This window comes from Arachis hypogaea, chromosome 14, assembly GCF_003086295.3.
Source record: "Arachis hypogaea cultivar Tifrunner chromosome 14, arahy.Tifrunner.gnm2.J5K5, whole genome shotgun sequence".
Lineage (NCBI taxonomy): Eukaryota > Viridiplantae > Streptophyta > Magnoliopsida > Fabales > Fabaceae > Arachis > Arachis hypogaea.
Genome location: NC_092049.1, coordinates 43,534,185 through 43,554,601, shown reverse-complemented (window position 1 = coordinate 43,554,601; position 20,417 = coordinate 43,534,185). Strand labels below are relative to the sequence as shown.

Genomic DNA, 20,417 nt, shown 5'->3' with positions numbered 1-20,417 from the left:
TTTTTATTATATTTTTATTAGTTTTTGTGAAAAATTCACATTTCTGGACTTTACTATGATTTTGTGTATTTTTCTGTGATTTTAGGTATTTTCTAGCTGAAATTGAGAGACCTGAGCAAAAATCTGATTCAGAGGCTGAAAAAGGACTGCAGATGCTGTTGGATTCTGACCTTCCTGCACTCGAAGTAGATTTTCTAGAGCTACAGAAACCCAATTTGCGCGCTCTTAATTGTGTTGAAAAGTAGACATCCAGGGCATTCCAACAATATATAATATTCCATACTTTGCCCGTGTTTTGACGACGTAAACAGACATTCAAACGCTAACTTCCTGCCCTATTCTGAAGATAAACGCCAGAAGCAGGTTACAAACCAGAGTTAAACGCCAGAAACAGGTTGCAACCTGCATTTAACTCCAAGAGAAGACTCTACACGTGAAGGCTTCAATGCTTAGCCCAAGCACACACCAAGTGGGCCCCGGAAGTGGATTTCTGCACTATCTGCACTTAGTTACTTATTTTTTGTAAACCCTAGTGACTAGTTTAGTATAAAAACTACTTTTAGTGATTTATTTCACATCTTTGATCATTTTTTAGACTATCTTTTGACCATGTTTGGATGTTTAGTCCCTAGACCTTTGAGGCTGGCCATTCGGCCATGCTTAGACTATTTTTACTTATGTATTTTCAACGGTGGAGTTTCTACACTCCATAGATTAAGGTGTGGAGCTCTGCTGTTCCTCATGAATTAATGCAAAGTACTATTGTTTTTCTATTCAATTCAAGCTTATTCTTATTCTAAGATATTCACTCGCACTTCAACCTGATGAATGTGATGATCCGTGACACTCATCATCATTCTCACCTATGAACGCGTGCCTGACAACCACTTCCGTTCTATCTGCAATAGCTTGAGTGTGTATCTCTTAGCCTCCATTCCGAAAGATCAGAGTCTTCGTGGTATAAGCTAGAATCAATTGGCAGCATTCTTGAGATCCGAAAAGTCTAAACCTTGTCTGTGGTATTCCGAGTAGGATCTGGGATGGTATGACTGTGACGAGCTTCAAACTCGTGAGTGTTGGGCATAATGACAGACGCAAAAGGATCAATGGATCCTATTCTAACTTGAGTGAGAACCGACAAATGATTAGCTGTGCGGTGACAGCATATTTGGACCATTTTCACTGAGAGGACAGACGGTAGCCATTGACAACGGTGATCCCCCAACATACAGCTTGCCATGGAAAGGGGTATGAATGATTGAATGAAGGCAGTAGGAAAGCAGAGATTCAGAAGGAGCAAAGCATCTCCATATGCTTATCTGAAATTCTCACCAATGAATTACATAAGTATTTCTATCTTATTTTATATTTTAATTATATTTTAATGATCAAAACTGATGCACGGAAAACATGTCTCATAACAAATTTCCTTCGGCAAGTGTACCGAATTTGTCGTCAAGTAAAAACTCACAATAGAGTGAGGTCGAATCCCACAAGGATTGATTGATCAAGCAACTTTAATTAGAGGAATGTTCTAGTTGAGAAAATCAGAAATTGAGTTGAGAATTACAGAAAGTTAAATGCGGGAAAGTAAATGGCAGAAAGTAAATTGCAGAATCTTAAATGGGAATGGGAGAATTGCTCATAAATGTAAATGACAGAAATTAAAGAGAATGGGTAAGATCAGAAATGGGGAGTTCATTGGGCTTAGGAGATGTTGCATTCTCCGGATCAATCTCATTTACATCTCTTCCTCAATCAATGCACTCATTGATCTCCTTGGCAATCTTAAGTGATTGAATTACAATTTCTTGTAATTCAATCTCTCAAATCTTGATCAATAGCCAATTCCTTGGTCAATTGCTCATGAGAAGAGATGAAGTATGGTCACTGATTATACCACATGTATTTCCCAAATCAAGCATTGAGAGGATTATAGTCACATATCCATCCAAACCCAATTTGGTCCAGCATGAGAAAGCATTTCTAGCTTGATCTCTTCATTCCTCTTCCAAGGTTCAGAAGAGATCCAAGTATGAATAGTTTCTTTTCCAAGATAACTACCCAATTGGATGAAGATCGAAAGCTTTCAAGTAAAATCAAAAGAAAAGATAGAAGAAGAATAATGAAAACTAGTATTGATCCATCAAATTACAACAGAGCTCCCTAACCCAATGAAAGGGGTTTAGTTGTTCATAGCTCTGGAAAATAAAAACAAAGATGGAGAATACATGATGAAAACTAGAAGAGCTAAGAAAGTAAAATACAGGAAGTAGTTCTATGCTATTTTCCAACTCCCAGCAACTCTCTAAAATAATTCAAAGCTACTCCTATATATACTACTCTTCTCATCTTCTAGTTGGCTCTTCAAGTCTTGGGCCTTTGGATCATGAGTTTGAAGCAGTTCTCTTCTTTATTTTGGCTTGGCTTTACTTGCAGAGAGAAAGTGTGAAGTGGGCAGAGATTTTAGCTCAGGACGTTAGGGTTGTTAACGTTTAGTGAAAATATGAGTTCGAGAACGTTAGTGACAATCAACTTTCTCACAAACGTTCCTAAGTAAAAGCCACGTTAACCTCAACGTTAGTGGCACAAACGTTGCCACCAGCGTTGCCTCTAGGTCCTTCGTACATGTTATTGGGACTTAACTTTCCCAATAACGTTGAAAAGCCCCCATTGCTCCTACGTTAGAGCCCACGTTAACTTAGTTAACGTGGCTCTTTAACGTGGGCTTGCCATCCTTCGAGAACGTTAGTGACATTCAACATTGTCACTAACGTTCCAATGTGCCGCCATGTCTCACGTTAGAATCCACGTTAACTAGGTTAACGTGGCTTATAACGTGGCCATGCTTAGTGATGAGCGGATAATTTATACGCTTTTTGGCATTGTTTTTAGTATATTTTTAGTAGGATCTAGTTACTTTTAGGGATGTTTTTAATAGATTTTGTGTCAAATTCACATTTCTGGACTTTACTATGAGTTTGTGTGTTTTTCTGTAATTTCAGGTATTTTCTGGCTGAAATTGAGGGACTTGAGCAGAAATCAGATTCAGAGGTTGAAAAAGGACTGCTGATGCTGTTGGATTCTGACCTCCCTGCACTCAAAGTGGATTTTCTAGAGCTACAGAACTCGAAATGGCGCGCTTCCAATTCCGTTGGAAAGTAGACATCCAGGGCTTTCCAGCAATATATAATAGTCCATACTTTGGCCAAGACTTGACGACGTAAACTGGCGTTCAACGCCAGCCTTCTGCCCAAATCTGGCGTCCAGCGCCAGAAAAGGATCCAAAACCAGAGTTGAACGCCCAAACTGGCACAGAAACTGGCGTTCAACTCCACAAATGGCCTCTGCACGTGCAACACTTAAGCTCAGCCCAAACACACACCAAGTGGGCCCCGGAAGTGGATTTATACATCAAATACTTACTCATGTAAACCCTAGTGACTAGTTTATTATAAATAGGACCTCTTACTATTGTAATAGGCATCCTGGATTGTATTTTGATCCTGTGATCACGTTTTGGGGGCTGGCCATCTCGGCCATGCCTGGACCCTCACTTATATATTTTCATACGGTAGAGTTTCTACACTCCATAGATTAAGGTGTGGAGCTTTGCTGTTCCTCAAAGATTAATGCAAAGTACTACTGTTTTCTATTCAATTCATCTTATTTCGCTTCTAAGATATTCATTCGCACTTCAACCTGAATGTGATGAACGTGACAATCATCATCATTCCCTATGAACGCGTGCCTGACAACCACTTCCGTTCTACATTAGAATTGAATGAGTATCTCTTAGATCTCTTAACCGGAATCTTCGTGGCGTAAGCTAGAATGATGGCGGCATTCAAGAGAATCCGGAAAGTCTAAACCTTGTCTGTGGTATTCCGAGTAGGATTCAATGATTGAATGACTGTGACGAACTTCAAACTCGCGAGTGCTGGGCGTTAGTGACAGACGCAAAAGGAGGGTGAATCCTATTCCAGCATGATCGAGAACCGACAGATGAATAGCCGTGCCGTGACAGGGTGCGTGAGCATATGATTCACTGAGAGGAGGGGATGTAGCCACTGACAACGGTGATGCCCTTGCATACAGCCAGCCATGGAAAGGAGTAAGACTGATTGGATGAAGATAGCAGGAAAGCAGAGGTTCAGAGGAACGAAAAGCATCTCCATTCGCTTATCTGAAATCCCTGCCAATGAATCTACATAAGTATCTCTATCCCTTTTATTGTTTATTTTAATCTAATAAAGTATCATGTTTAAATCTGCCTGACTGAGATTTACAAGGTGACCATAGCTTGCTTCATACCAACAATCTCCGTGGGATTCGACCCTTACTCACGTAAGGTATTACTTGGACGACCCAGTGCACTTGCTGGTTAGTTGTATCGAAGTTGTGACAATTATGAATTAAGATCAGAGCACCAAGCTTTGGAGCCATTACCAGGATTTGTTCGAGCCTGGACATCACAATTTCGTGCACCAAGTTTTTGGCGCCGTTGCCGGGGATTGTTTGAGTTTGGACAACTGACGGTTCATCTTGTTGCTCAGATTAGGTAATTTTCTTTCTATTTTATTTTCAAAAATTTTTTTCAAAAATATTTCTAAAATTTTCTCATCTGTTTTCGAAAAAAAAAATAAATAATAAAAATATTTTCAAAAAAAAATGTTTTCAAAAAGAAATTATTCTATGGTTTCAGAATTTTTAAGAATGAATTCTAGCGTTTCATGAAGCATGTTGAAGCCTGGCTGGCTGTAAAGCCATGTCTCAATCCTTATACCCAAGAGAAGAGCTTCTTTATCTTTCTTAGCCAATTGGCTGTTGAATGTAAGGAATGTCAGGCGTGTCATGTCTGAGTTACATACTAAAGCTTGGCTGGCTATTAAGCCATGCCTGACCCTTTGATTGGAGCTTTAGAGCATAAGATTCCTGGAATTCATATTAAAAATTTTTGGAATCCTTATTTTCCTTTTTCATATAATTTTCGAAAAATATAAAATAAAAATCCAAAAAAATTAGAAAATCATAAAAATCAAAAATATTTTCTATTTCTTGTTTAAGTCTTGAGTCATATCATAAGTTTGGTGTCACTTGCATATGCATCTAGCATTTTTCGAAAATATCATGCATTCATAGTGTTCTTCATGATCTTCAAGTTGTTCTCGGTAAGTCTTCTTGTTTGATCTTGATGATTTTTTGTTTTGTGTCTTTTCATGTTTATCATATGCATTCTTGAATTCTTAGTGCGTAAGCATTAAAGAATTCTAAGTTTGGTGTCTTGCATGTTTTCTTTGCATTAAAAATTTTTCAAAATTATGTTCTTGATGTTCATCTTGACATTCATAGTGTTCTTGGTGTTCATCTTGACATTCATATCATTCATGCATGCATTCATTGTTTTGATCTAAAAATTTCATGCATAGCATATTTTTCATGTTTTTCATAAAAATTTCAAAAATAAAAAAAAATATCTTTCCCTTTTTCTCTCATCAAATTCGAAAATTGGATTGACTTTTTCAAAAATTTTTAAAATCAAGTTGTTGCCAATGAGTCAAATCAAAATTTTCAATTTGAAAATCTTATCTTTTTCAAAATCTTTTTCAAAAAATCAAATCTTTTTCAAAATTCTTAGTTATTTTCGAAAATTCCAAAAATATTTTTCAAAAATCTTTTTCTTATTTTTTCACCAAATTTTCGAAAATAATATAATCAATTAATGTTTTGATTCAAAAATTTGAAGTTTGTTACTTGCTTGTTAAGAAAGATTCAAACTTTAAGTTCTAGAATCATATCTTGTGATTTCTTATGAATCAAGTCATTAATTGAGATTTTAAAAATCAAATCTTTTTCAAAACTAATTTCTATCATATCTTTTCAAAAATATCTTCTCATCTTATCTTTTTCAAAAATATCTTTTCAAAATATCTTTTCTAACTTCCTAACTTCCTATCTTTTCAAAATTTGTTTCAACTAACTAACTAACTTTTTGTTTGTTTCTTAACTTTTTCAAAACCACCTAACTAACTCTCTCTCTCTCATTTTCGAAAATATCTCTCCCCTTTTTCAAAATTTCTTTTTAATTTATTAATTATTTTAATTTAAAAAAAAAATTTCGAAAAAAAAATACTAACAATTTTCAAAAACCAATTTTCAAAAATCACTAACTCTTTTTCAAAATAATTTTCGAAAATTATCCCTCCCCCATCTCATTCTATTTATTCATTCATATCCTAACATCTCATCTCACATCTCTTCCATCGGTACAGTTGTGTTTCTTCCTTTACATCACATTCTTTGTCTCCCCCTCTTTTCTTCCACTCACAAAGGGATCCCTATACTGTGGTATAAAGGATCTCTATTATTATTATTATTTTTCTGTGCCTTCTTCTTTGTCATATGAGCAGGAGCAAGGATAAGAACATTCTTGTGGAAGCAGGTCCAGAACCTGAAAGGACTCTGAATAGAAAATTAAGAGAAGCTAAAATACAACAATCCAGAGATAACCTTTCAGAAATTTTCGAACAGGCAGAGGAGATGGCAGCCGAAAATAATAATAATGTAAGGAAGATGCTTGGTGACTTTACTGCACCTAATTCCAATTTACATGGAAGAAGCATCTCCATTCCTGCCATTGGAGCAAACAACTTTGAGCTGAAACCTCAATTAGTTTCTCTGATGCAGCAGAACTGCAAGTTTCATGGACTTCCATCTGAAGATCCTTTTCAGTTCTTAACTGAATTCTTGCAGATATGTGATACTGTTAAGACTAATGGAGTAGATCCTGAAGTCTACAGGCTCATGCTTTTCCCTTTTGCTGTAAGAGACAGAGCTAGATTATGGTTGGATTCTCAACCCAAAGACAGCCTGAACTCTTGGGATAAGCTGGTCACGGCTTTCTTAGCCAAGTACTTTCCTCCTCAAAAGCTGAGCAAGCTTAGAGCTGATGTTCAAACCTTCAGACAAAAAGAAGGTGAATCTCTCTATGAAGCTTGGGAAAGATACAAATAGTTGACCAAAAAGTGTCCTTCTGACATGCTTTCAGAATGGACCATCCTGGATATATTCTATGATGGTTTATCTGAGCTATCAAAGATGTCACTGGACACTTCTGCAGGTGGATCCATTCACCTAAAGAAAACGCCTGCAGAAGCTCAAGAACTCATTGACATGGTTGCTAATAACCAGTTCATGTACACTTCTGAAAGGAATCCTGTGAGTAATGGGACGCCTATGAAGAAGGGAGTTCTTGAGGTCGATACTCTGAATGCCATCTTGGCTCAGAATAAAATATTGACTCAGCAAGTCAATATGATCTCTCAGAGTCTGCATGGAATGCAAGCTGCATCCAACAGTACTCAAGAGGCATCTTCTGAAGAAGAAGCCTATGATCCTGAGAACCCTGCAATAGCAGAGGTAAATTACTTAGGTGAACCTTATGGAAACACCTATAACTCAACATGGAGAAATCATCCAAATTTCTCATGGAAGGATCAAAAGCCCCAACAAGGCTTTAATAATGGTGGAAGAAACAGGTTTAGCAATAGCAAGCCTTTTCCATCATCAACTCAGCAACAGACAGAGAACTCTGAACAAAATGCTTCTAATTTAGCAAATCTAGTCTCTGATCTATCTAAGGCCACTGTAAGTTTCATGAATGAAACAAGGTTTTCCATTAGAAATCTGGAAGCACAAGTGGGCCAGCTGAGTAAAAGGATCACTGAAATCCCTCCTAGTACTCTCCCAAGCAATAAAGAAGAGAACCCAAAAGGAGAGTGCAAGGCCATTGACATAAGCGCCACGGCCGAACCTGTATGGAGAGGAGAGGACGTGAATCCCAAGGAGGAAGACCTCCTGGGACGTCCAGTGATCAATAAGGAGCTTCCCTCTGAGGAACCAAAGGACTCTGAGGCTCATCTAGAGACCATAGAGATTCCATTGAACCTTCTTATGCCCTTCATGAGCTCTGCTGAGTATTCCTCTTCTGAAGAGAATGAGGATGTTACTGAAGAGCAAACTGCCAAGTTTCTTGGTGCAATCATGAAGCTGAATGCCAAACTATTTGGCATTGATACTTGGGAAGTTGAACCTCCCTTGTTCATCAATGAACTAAGTGATCTGGATCAACTGACATTGCCTCAGAAGAGACAGGATCCTGGAAAGTTCATAATACCCTGTACCATAGGCACCATGATCTTTGAGGCTCTGTGTGACCTTGGTTCAGGAATAAACCTCATGCCCCTCGCTGTAATAGAGAAACTGGGAATCTATGGGGTGCAAGCTGCTAAAATCTCACTAGAGATGGCAGACAGCTCAAGAAAACAGGCTTATGGACAAGTAGAAGATGTATTAGTAAAGGTTGAGGGCCTTTACATACCTACTGATTTCATAGTCCTGGACACTGGAAAGGAAGAGGATGAATCCATCATCCTAGGAAGACCTTTCCTGGCCACAGCAAGAGCTGTGATTGATGTTGACAGAGGTGAAATATTCCTTCAATGGAATGAGAACCCCCTTGTGTTTAAAACTCAAGGATCTCCCTCTGCAACCATGGAGAGGAAGCAGAAAAAGCTTCTCTCCAAGCAGAGTCAACCAGAGCCCCCACAGTCAAACTCTAAGTTTGGTGTTGGGAGGCCACAACCAAACTCTAAGTTTGGTGTTGAACTCCCATATCCAAACTCTAAGTTTGGTGTTGGAGAGTCTCAACAAAGCTCTGCACATCTGTGAGGCTCCATGAGAGCCCACTGTCAGGCTATTGACATTAAAGAAGCGCTTGTTGGGAGGCAACCCAATGTTTATCTAATTCTTATTTTTATTATTTTTCATGTTTTCTTAGGTTCATGATCATGTGGAGTCACAAAATAAACAAAAAAATAAAAAACGGAATCAAAAACAGCAGAAGAAAAATCACACCTTGGAGGAGCATCTGTCTGGCGTTCAAATGCCAGAACAGAGCATAGTTCTGGCGCTGAACGCCCAGAATGGGGGAATCCTGGCGCTGAACGCCCAGAACAAGCATGGTTCTGGCGTTCAACGCCAGAAATGGCAGCAAATGGGCGTTGAACGCCCAAAATGGGCACCAACCTGGCGCTGAACGCCCAGAGTTGTGTGCAAGGGCATTTTGCATGCCTAAATTGGTGCAGGGATGTAAATGCCTTGACACCTCAAGATCTGTGGACCTCACAGGATCACCTCAGGATCTGTGGACCCCACAGGATCCCCACCTACCTTCACTCACTCTCATCTCTCTTTCCATTCATGATCATCCCTTCTGTTATCCATTTACCACTCACATCCATACACCCACTACCTTCAAAATTCAACATCTCTCTCCCACCCAATCCCACCCATATGGCCGAATACACACTCCCATCCATCTCCTTCATATCTTCTTCATTCTTTCTTCTTTTGCTCGAGGGCGAGCAACATTCTAAGTTTGGTGTGGTAAAAGCATAGCTTTTTTGTTTTTTTCCATAACCATTGATGGCACCTAAGGCCAGAGAAACCTCTAGAAAGAGGAAAGGGAAAGACAAAAGCTTCCATCAAGGATCTATAGCTCAGTGTTAGAACATTTGACTGCAAATCAAGAGATCCCTGAGATACCTCAGGGGATACATTTTCTTCCACACAATTATTGGAAGCAACTAAGGGTGGAACATCAAGAGCACTCCATCATCCTTCATGAAATCAGAGAAGATCTAAAAGCAATGAAGGAGGAGCAGCAAAGACAAGGAAGAGACATAGAAGAGCTCAAGGACATCACTAAGGTGGACTCATTCCTTGTTCTTACTCTCTCTGTTTTTCGTTTTCTATGTTATGTGCTTATCTGTGTTTGTGTCTTCATTACATGATCATTAGTAGTTAGTAACTTTGTCTTAAAGTTATAAATGTCCTATGAATCCATCACCTCTCTTAAATGAAAAATGTTTTAATTCAAAAGAACAAGAAGTACATGAGTTTCGAATTTATCCTTGAACTTAGTTTAATTATATTGATGTGGCGACAATGCTTCTTGTTTTCTGAATGAATGCTTGAACAGTGCATATGTCTTTTGAAGTTGTTGTTTAAGAATGTTAAATATGTTGACTCTTGAAAGAATGATGACTAGGAGACATGTTATTTGATAATCTGAAAAATCATAAAAATGATTCTTGAAGCAAGAAAAAAGCAGCAAAGAACAAAGCTTGCAGAAAAAAAAAATAGAAAAAAAATATAGGCGAAAAAAAAAAAAAGAGGCGAAAAAAAAATATAGAAAGAAAAAGAAAAAGCAAGCAGAAAAAGCCAATAACCCTTAAAACCAAAAGGCAAGGGCAAATAAAAAGGATCCCAAGGCTTTGAGCATCAGTGGATAGGAGGGCCTAAAGGAATAAAATCCTGGTCTAAGCGGCTAAACCAAGCTGTCCCTAACCATGTGCTTGTGGCGTGTAGGTGTCAAGTGAAAACTTGAGACTGAGCGGTTAAAGTCAAGGTCCAAAGCAAAAAAAGAGTGCGCTTAAGAACCCTGGACACCTCTAATTGGGGACTTTAGCAAAGCTGAGTCACAATCTGAAAAGGTTCACCTAATTATGTGTCTGTGGCATTTATGTATCCGGTGGTAATACTGGAAAACAAAGTGCTTAGGGCCACGGCCAAGACTCATAAAATAGCTGTGTTCAAGAATCATCATACTAAACTAGGAGAATCAATAACACTATCTGAACTCTGAGTTCCTATAGATGCCAATCATTCTGAACCTCAAGGGATAAAGTGAGATGCCAAAACTATTCAAGAGGCAAAAAGCTATAAGTCCCGCTCATTTGATTGGAGCTATGTTTCATTGATAGTTTGGAATTTATAGTATATTCTATTCTTTTTATCCTATTTTGATTTTCAGTTGCTTGGGGACAAGCAACAATTTAAGTTTGGTGTTGTGATGAGCGGATAATTTATACGCTTTTTGGCATTGTTTTTAGTATATTTTTAGTAGGATCTAGTTACTTTTAGGGATGTTTTTAATAGATTTTGTGTCAAATTTACATTTCTGGACTTTACTACGATTTTGTGTGTTTTTCTGTGATTTCAGGTATTTTCTGGCTGAAATTGAGGGACTTGAGCAGAAATCAGATTCAGAGGTTGAAAAAGGACTGCTGATGCTGTTGGATTCTGACCTCCCTGCACTCAAAGTGGATTTTCTAGAGCTACAGAACTTGAAATGGCGCGCTTCCAATTCCGTTGGAAAGTAGACATCCAGGGCTTTCCAGCAATATATAATAGTCCATACTTTGGCCAAGAATTGACGACGTAAACTGGCGTTCAACGCCAGCCTTCTGCCCAAATCTGGCGTCCAGCGCCAGAAAAGGATCCAAAACCAGAGTTGAACGCCCAAACTGGCACAGAAACTGGCGTTCAACTCCACAAATGGCCTCTGCACGTGCAACACTTAAGCTCAGCCCAAATACACACCAAGTGGGCCCCGGAAGTGGATTTATACATCAAATACTTACTCATGTAAACCCTAGTGACTAGTTTATTATAAATAGGACCTCTTACTATTGTATTAGGCATCTGATGCACATAAACTAGTTATGCTACGATTTAGGAAATTGCACGATCGGCAAAATTCCTTCCGGCAAGTGCACCGGTTATCGTCAAGTAAAAACTCACAATAGAGTGAGGTCGAATCCCACAAGGATTGGTTGAGTGAGCAATTCGGATTAGAAGTGTGTTCTAGTTGAGCGGAATCAAGATTGAGATGCGAATTTGCAGAATGTAAAGTTGGCGGGAAAAGTAAATGACAAGAAATTAAAATGGCGGAATCTTAAATTGCAATGAATTAAAGAGCAGAAACTAAATTGCTGAAATTAAAAGGGAATGGGGGTGTTGCATGAATTGAGTTGCAGAATGTAAAGAGAAAGTGGAAATCAGAAATGGGGAATTCATTGGGTTATAGGAGATATTGAGATCTCCGAATCAAAACATGTTTATCTCTTCCTCAACCAATGCGTTCATTGAATTTTGCTTGGCAATCTTATATGATTGGATCCCAATTCCTTGGCTCACCAATGCTCTCTAAAAACAAACAAATTCCCAATCCCTTGGTTTAAATGTTCATAAGAAGAGATGATGCTTGATCACTGATTATACCACACAATTTCATGAACCACAATTTGGTAGGATTACATGTCACAATATCCATCCAAACCCCAATCCAATCCACTGTGAGAAAGCTTCTCTAGCATGAATCCTCCATTCCTTTCCCAAGGCTCCGAAGGATTCCAAGTATGAGTAGTTTCTTTCCCAAGACAACTACTCAATGGAATTAGATCGAGAAGCTTTCTAACAAAATTCAAGAGAAAAGATTGAAGAAGAAGATAAACTATTATTGATTCATTGAATTACAATAGAGCTCCCTAACCCAATGAAAGGGGTTTAGTGAATCATAGCTCTGAATTCAATTACAAAGAAAAGGAAAACTAGCTAAAAGTGAAGTAAAAGTCCCTCTAACTTAACTTCTATCCTATTTATACACTTTCTATATTGAGCTTCAGTTGTGCTTCTTGGGCTTTGAGGCCTCTCCTTGCTTTCCTTTTGCCTTGGGTTTATGATCCATAATCTTGATGAGGTTGTTGATCCAAATCCTGTAACATTTATTGAGCCAACTTAGTGATAATCAAATAATGACACATGACTCAATAAATTGAGATTTCAAACTCATCAATCCTTCAGGCCCAATCCCATAAACCATGATATTCAATTGGGTTTCATACCAAAGTAAGTTTAAGTTAATATTTGTGCTCAAAGACTAACTTAAATCACAATATTTTTGGCCCAGAAACCTTTTCCAAGAGTGGCGTTTAAGTTGTAGTTTAAGCTTAAACTGCAGCTTAAACGCCAGACACTTCCAGTGAGGCCTTTTGTAGAAGCACGTTTAAGCTTCAGTTTAAGGTTAAACGGAAGCTTAAACGTGGAAATGGAAGAAGGTAGCCCTGGAGAGTCATGTAGTCGAACACGTTTAAGCTTCAGTTTAAGGTTAAACTGAAGCTTAAACGTGGAGATAGGAAGGGCAGCCCTGGAGGTCGAACACGTTTAACCTCCAGTTTGAGGTTAAACTGGAGGTTAAACGTGGAAAAGGGTGGAGGCATACTGGAGGTCGAACACGTTTAACCTCCAGTTTGAGGTCAAACTGGAGGTTAAACGTGGAAATGGAGAGAGCAACCCTGGAGTAGAAAAGCTGTCGAACACGTTTAAGCTCCAGTTTGAGTCAAACTGGAGCTTAAACGTGGAATGGCTCCCTGGTACTCTTCCTGGTTCTGGCGTTTAACCTCCAGTTTGAGGTCAAACTGGAGGTTAAACGTGGAACTCCTCCCTGGGTGGCATACTCATTCTGGCGTTTAACCTCCAGTTTGAGGTCAAACTGGAGGTTAAACGTGGAATGCTTCTTTAGTGAGGCTTTTCATTCTGGCGTTTAACCTCCAGTTTGAGGTCAAACTGGAGGTTAAACTTCAATCCCAGCATTTCTTATCCTTCATGATTTTGGCGTTTAAGCTCCAGTTTAGGCTTAAACTGGAACTTAAACTCCACATGTGATATTCAAGCTTCCTTTATTGATTTTGTTGCTTCCTTGCTTAGCCTCTTCTTCCCTGAAATCATCCAAACAATTGCATCAAAGTCTTGCAAAATTTCATGAGAAATCTTCCATTCATAGCATTTAAGTAATATAACTAAAACTCATGGAATTTGCATCAAAATCATATTGTTTGGATGGTTCATTACTTTGTTCTTCATTTAACCATTTTTGGTTACTTTAAGCTCAAGAAAATGCATAAAACAACTAAAACTAACAGAAAAATGCTAGTGAAACTAGCCTATGATGCCTTGGCATCACATCCTGGATTGTATTTTGATCCTGTGATCACGTTTTGGGGGCTGGCCATCTCGGCCATGCCTGGACCCTCACTTATATATTTTCATACGGTAGAGTTTCTACACTCCATAGATTAAGGTGTGGAGCTCTGCTGTTCCTCAAAGATTAATGCAAAGTACTACTGTTTTCTATTCAATTCATCTTATTTCGCTTCTAAGATATTCATTCGCACTTCAACCTGAATGTTATGAACGTGACAATCATCATCATTCCCTATGAACGCGTGCCTGACAACCACTTCCGTTCTACATTAGAATTGAATGAGTATCTCTTAGATCTCTTAACCGGAATCTTCGTGGCGTAAGCTAGAATGATGGCGGCATTCAAGAGAATCCGGAAAGTCTAAACCTTGTCTGTGGTATTCCGAGTAGGATTCAATGATTGAATGACTGTGACGAGCTTCAAACTCGCGAGTGCTGGGCGTTAGTGACAGACGCAAAAGGAGGGTGAATCCTATTCCAGCATGATCGAGAACCGACAGATGAATAGCCGTGCCGTGACAGGGTGCGTGAGCATATGATTCACTGAGAGGAGGGGATGTAGCCACTGACAACGGTGATGCCCTTGCATACAGCCAGCCATGGAAAGGAGTAAGACTGATTGGATGAAGATAGCAGGAAAGCAGAGGTTCAGAGGAACGAAAAGCATCTCCATTCGCTTATCTGAAATCCCTGCCAATGAATCTACATAAGTATCTCTATCCCTTTTATTGTTTATTTTAATCTAATAAAGTATCATGTTTAAATCTGCCTGACTGAGATTTACAAGGTGACCATAGCTTGCTTCATACCAACAATCTCCGTGGGATTCGACCCTTACTCACGTAAGGTATTACTTGGACGACCCAGTGCACTTGCTGGTTAGTTGTATCGAAGTTGTGACAATTATGAATTAAGATCAGAGCACCAAGCTTTGGAGCCATTACCAGGATTTGTTCGAGCCTGGACATCACAATTTCGTGCACCACTTAGCCATCCCCAACGTTAGTGACAATGTTGAGTGTCACTAATGTTGGCTCATTATTCCTCATCCACGTTAGCTTCCACGTTAACTAAGTTAACGTGGGAGTTAACGTGGCTCATAGTGGCTTGTGTGGCTCCTTCCAACGTTAGTGACAATGTTGAGTGTCACTAACGTTGGCCATCACCTTCTTCTCTCACGTTAGCCTCCACATTAACTAAGTTAACGTGGCTCCTTGGGGTTGTGTGGTTGCTTCCAACGTTAGTGACAATCTCGACCACTCTTGCCTCTTCACGTTAGCTTCCACGTTAACCAAGTTAACGTGGGAGTTAACGTGGTATTGTGCACTTAGGCCAACGTTAGTGACAATGTTGAATGTCACTAACGTTTGCTTCCTTTCCCCCTTTTAACGTTAGAGGCCACGTTAACTAAGTTAACGTGGACTCTAACGTGGCCACTTGTGAGCATTGGCCAACGTTAGTGATAATGTTAAGTGTCACTAACGTTGGCTCAAATTCCCTTCTTCACATTAGAGTTCACATTAACTTAGTTAACGTGACTCTTAACGTGGGTAATGATGGCTTCGAGAGCGTCATTGGCAGTCACTTTTCTCATTAACTTTGCAAGTTACCTCCCATTCCTTGCTTCCTTTGGTCCTGAAATCAGGCAATAGAGTGCATCAAAGTTCTAGTCCAAGTCATGGGTAATGCAGAATACAATTTGTCACTAAACTCATGCAAAATCCTCATGAAATCATGTAAAATGAACAATGTATGCTTGAATCAAGGTGTAAGTGAATATCTACCCAAAACTAGCTTATTTCCTAAGAAAATGCATGAAACTATCCTAAAAACAGTAAAGAAAAGGTCAGTGAAACTGGCCAAAATGCCCTGGCATCACAACACCAAACTTAAAGCTTGCTTGTCCCTAAGCAAGTACTGGAACAAGAGAATGATGAATGAGATACCAAGAGAAATGAGTCATTCTTGTGGAAGTCATGTCCCTGGTTTTATGGTGGTTTCATGCATAGCAACTTAGGTTCATTCCTGGCTTTCAGACCCATTATCATATCCTAGAATACTCACTATGATTGCATCCCATGAAACTTTTATTTATTGATCCTTTTGTTGTTATTTCAGGGCTTATTTCTGTTCTTAGGCTAAGTGTTCTGTAAAGGGGCAACTCTTTAAAATAAGCTTTCAGCCAACACTCCCGAACCAGTTGGTTCAAGGTGCTAGGTGTTGAAGCACCCCTAAGGACTTACTTGCTCAAGTCTCTCCCCAATACATGCACACCACAGGCATATAGTTTATTTTTTTTCTTTTCTTGAGGCCTTGGTGTCCAGCACCTCTTTGGGTTACTAAATGTTTTGTGGTGAAGGTTACTCTTGATAGTGGACTTTCAGCTGATAATCCCAAGTTAGTTAACCCAAGTTACCAAGTGATAAGGCACCCCTAAGAGCTTATTGATCCAAGTAGATCCCTCACACAGGAACACCACAGACACATGCCTCAAGATTTAAAACCATTGGTGCCTAGCCTTATTGCTTAGTCTTTTTCTCTTATTCCTCAACTTTGATTGTTCTTTCCCTTTTTCTTATTAGGATCTTCTTATTTAGCTAGTCTCATGGGGTGTGTCTCAAGCATGGTATTCATGACAGATAGTTGTCCTCCCACCTTGTGGTTGAACCAACTTAGCTAACTTATGATCATACCACAAACTCATGAACTTACTCCATAGTATGAACTCCTCTCTGGTTTTTAAAAACAACTCATTCTCTTTTCATTTGATTTAAAGGGACAAACATACAATTAAGTAAGGAGATGGTGTAGTAACATAAAGACTAGCACACAGAGACCTTCTTCAACACCAAAAACTTAAAAGACAGAATTGAAAAAGGTTCTAACTATGAGTATCTATTAATCAAAAGTGCATTCGGACTTCCCATTTTCAACAATTCTTAGTATAATGGAATTAAGTGACAATACAACCTTTGGGTGATGATTTCTAGTTGCTCTCTTTCTTTGTCATCATCCTAGTCCTTGCTACTTCACTTCCTTGGGTGAAGATGCACTATTTCCTCATAAGATTCCTGTAAAGTTATTGGAAGTTGCTTGTTCTCAAAGCACTTGAGACATAATTAGCTTGTATGTGTGCTTGTGGCTGTTGAACTTACTTTGGTGTGCGAACACCAAACTTAGTTCCTTGCCCAGTACAAAATATTGCATATATGCAGAGAACCTCATATCTTGTTGTTAATATGACAATTATTACTAAAGTCTAACTACATCTAAGTGGTTTCCCTTGATTGGTTGGAGCTAGCAATGTGTTTTGGGAGTGGGGTGTAATTCTAATGTCTTTGGTGGAACACCAAACTTAGAATCACACTTTCACTCTTGACTTGTTTTGGTGTGGAACACCAAACTTAGCTCCTCGCAATACAAGGGGAAACAACTTATGATCCTTATTGAAATATAGATGAAAAGGAAACTACCTGAGGTTGGGTTGCCTCCCAATAGAGCGCTCTTTTATCGTCGCTAGCTAGACGGTTCCTCCTTTACTTGAGGTGGTAATTTACTCTGGGGTTTTCCCCCATGTTGCCCAGATAATGCTTGAGTCTTTGTCCATTCACTGTAAAAGTCCTTTCAGAGCCTTCATCCATGATTTCGATATGTCCATAAGGCGAAACTTTTGTGACAAGAAAGGGTCCGGACCACCTTGATTTGAGTTTTCCTGGGAATAGTCTCAATTTGGAATTGTAGAGGAGTACTCGTTGCCCCTTTTCGAAACTCCTAGGTGCAACATGCAGGTCATGTCTTCTCTTTGCCTTCTCTTTATACATCTTGGTGTTTTCATAGGCTTGTGACCTGAATTCCTCCATTTCTTGCAGCTGCAAGATCCTCTTTGCACCAGCAGCAATGCTGTCAAAGTTTAGTATCTTGATAGCCCAGAGAGCCCTGTGTTCCAGCTCCAGTGGTAAGTGACAAGCTTTCCTATAAACCAGTTGATAAGGGGACATCCCAAGTGGTGTTTTGAATGATGTTCTGTATGCCCAAAGAGCATCATCCAGCTTCTTCGACCAATCCTTTCTTGATGCACCCACAGTCTTTTCCAGAATTCTCTTTAGCTCTCTGTTGGATATCTCAGTTTGTCCACTTGTTTGGGGATGATATGGTGTAGCTACCTTATGTTTTACCCCATATCGTAGGAGAAGAGCTTCTAGTGGTTTGTTACAAAAATGGCTCCCTCCATCACTGATGAGTGCTCGTGGGACTCCAAACCGGCTAAAGATATTCTTCCTGAGGAAGTTCATGACAACCTTGTTATCATTTGTTGGGGTTGCAATAGCCTCTACCCACTTGGAGACGTAATCTACTGCCACCAAAATGTAATTGTTTACATATGAGGTTGGGAATGGTCCCATGAAACCAATTCCCCACACATAAAACAGTTCCAGTTCCAAGATGAAATTCTGTGGCATCTCATTTCTTTTGGGTAAGTTTCCAGATCTTTGGCATTCATTGCAGCTCCTTACTAGTTCTTTTGCATCTTTGAAAAGGGTGGGCCAAAAGAATCCGCTTTGTAACACTTTTGCTGCAGTTCTGTCTCCTCCAAAGTGTCCTCTATAACATGAGCCATGGCAGTTCCACAGGACCTCTCGTCCTTCTTCTTCTGAAACACATCTTCTAAGGATCCCATCTGAACACTTCTTGAAGAGATATGGCTCATCCCAGACAAAGTATTTTGCATCATTCATGAGCTTCTTTTTTTTATGTTTATTTATCTCTGGAGGTAATGCTCCAGATGCCTTGAAGTTGGCAATGTCTGCGAACCATGGTGCTTTGTGAATTGTCATCAACTGCTCATCCGGGAAGAGCTCGTTCACACTTGTATCATGTGCTCCACCTTTATCATGAGGGATCCTGGATAGGTGATCTGCTACCTTGTTTTCCACTCCCTTCTTGTCTCTAATTTCAATATTGAATTCCTGCAACAATAAGATCCATCTTATTAGTCTTGGTTTTGATTCTTGCTTGGCAAACAAATATTTAAGTGCTGTGTGATCTGTAAACACAATCACTTTAGCACCAATGAGGTATGATCTAAACTTGTCAAATGCAAAAACTATTGCTAGTAACTCCTTTTCAGTAGTGGTATAATTTCTTTGAGTATCATTAAGAACTTTGCTAGCATAGTATATCACATGGACTAAGTTGTCTTTCCTCTGTCCTAACACTGCCCCAACTGCAAAATCAGATGCATCACACATCAATTCAAACGGTAAATTCCAATCAGGTGGGGAAATGATAGGAGCAGAGGACAACCTCATTTTCAAATTTTCAAAGGCTAACATGCATGTTTCATCAAAGATGAATGGTGTATCAGATATAAGGAGATTGCTTAAGGGCTTGGCTATCTTTGAAAAATCTTTAATAAATCTTCTGTAAAAACCAGCATGCCCCAAAAAACTCCTAATTGCCCTGACATCACTGGGTGGAGGTAGTTTTTCAATGAGTTCTACTTTAGCTTTGTCAACCTCAATGCGTTGGTTAGAAACCTTGTGACCCAGGACTATTCCTCCTATCACCATAAAGTGGCATTTCTCCCAGTTCAAGACCAAATTGGTCTCTTGGCATCTTTTCAATACTAAGGCGAGGTGTTGTAGACAACTAGGGAAGGAATCTCTGAATACCGAGAAATCATCCATAAAAACTTCAATGAATTTTTCTATCATATCTGAAAAGATAGAAAGCATGCAGCGTTGGAAAGTTGCAGGTGTATTACATAACCCAAATGGCATGCGCCTGTAGGCAAACACTCCATATGGGCAAGTGAATGAGGTTTTCTCTTGATCTCTGGGATCAACCACTATTTGGTTATATCCTGAATAACCGTCGAGAAAACAATAATATGCATGCCCTGCAAGTCTTTCCAACATCTGATCCATGAATGGAAGGGGAAAATGATATTTTCGTATAGCCTCATTGAGCTTCCTGTAGTCTATGCACATCCGCCATCCTGTGACTGTCCTTGTAGGAATTAATTCGTTCTTCTCATTGGGAACCACGGTGATTCCTCCCTTTTTTGGGACAACATGCACCGGGCTAACCCACGGGCTGTCTGAGATTGGGTAGATCACCCCTCCCTGCCATAACTTCATAACTTCTTTCTGTACTACTTCCTTCATGATAGGGTTCAACCTCCTTTGGGATTGAATGGATGGTTTGGCATCATCTTCCAGCAGTATCTTGTGCATGCATATGGCTGAACTTATCCCCTTTAGGTCAGCAAGAGTCCAACCAATGGCGTCTTTGTGTTGTCGCAGTACTTTGAGCAATTCTTCCTCTTGATCTTGGCTGAGGCATGAACTTATGATCACTGGGTAACTTTCATGTTCTCCTAAGTATGCATATTTGAGAGTGGGTGGTAGTGCTTTAAGTTCAAGTTTGGGTGCTTTTGACTTTTCGTTTTCTTCCTTTGGTGCACCTTGTATATGAATCTCTGCTGTTGCAACCTCTTCACTTGATTCAGATTCCTCATCTACCAATCT

The 20,417-nt window shown here is 39.4% G+C and overlaps 1 non-coding gene across 1 annotated transcript; it reads right to left on the bottom strand.

Moving 5' to 3' along the window:
- Positions 1-6,936: 6,936 nt before the first annotated feature.
- LOC112746340 (small nucleolar RNA R71) lies at positions 6,937-7,044 on the bottom strand. Its single transcript, XR_003174230.1, has one exon. It is a non-coding gene; the product is annotated as a small nucleolar RNA R71 (small nucleolar RNA).
- Between the last annotated feature and the right edge of the window lie 13,373 nt (positions 7,045-20,417).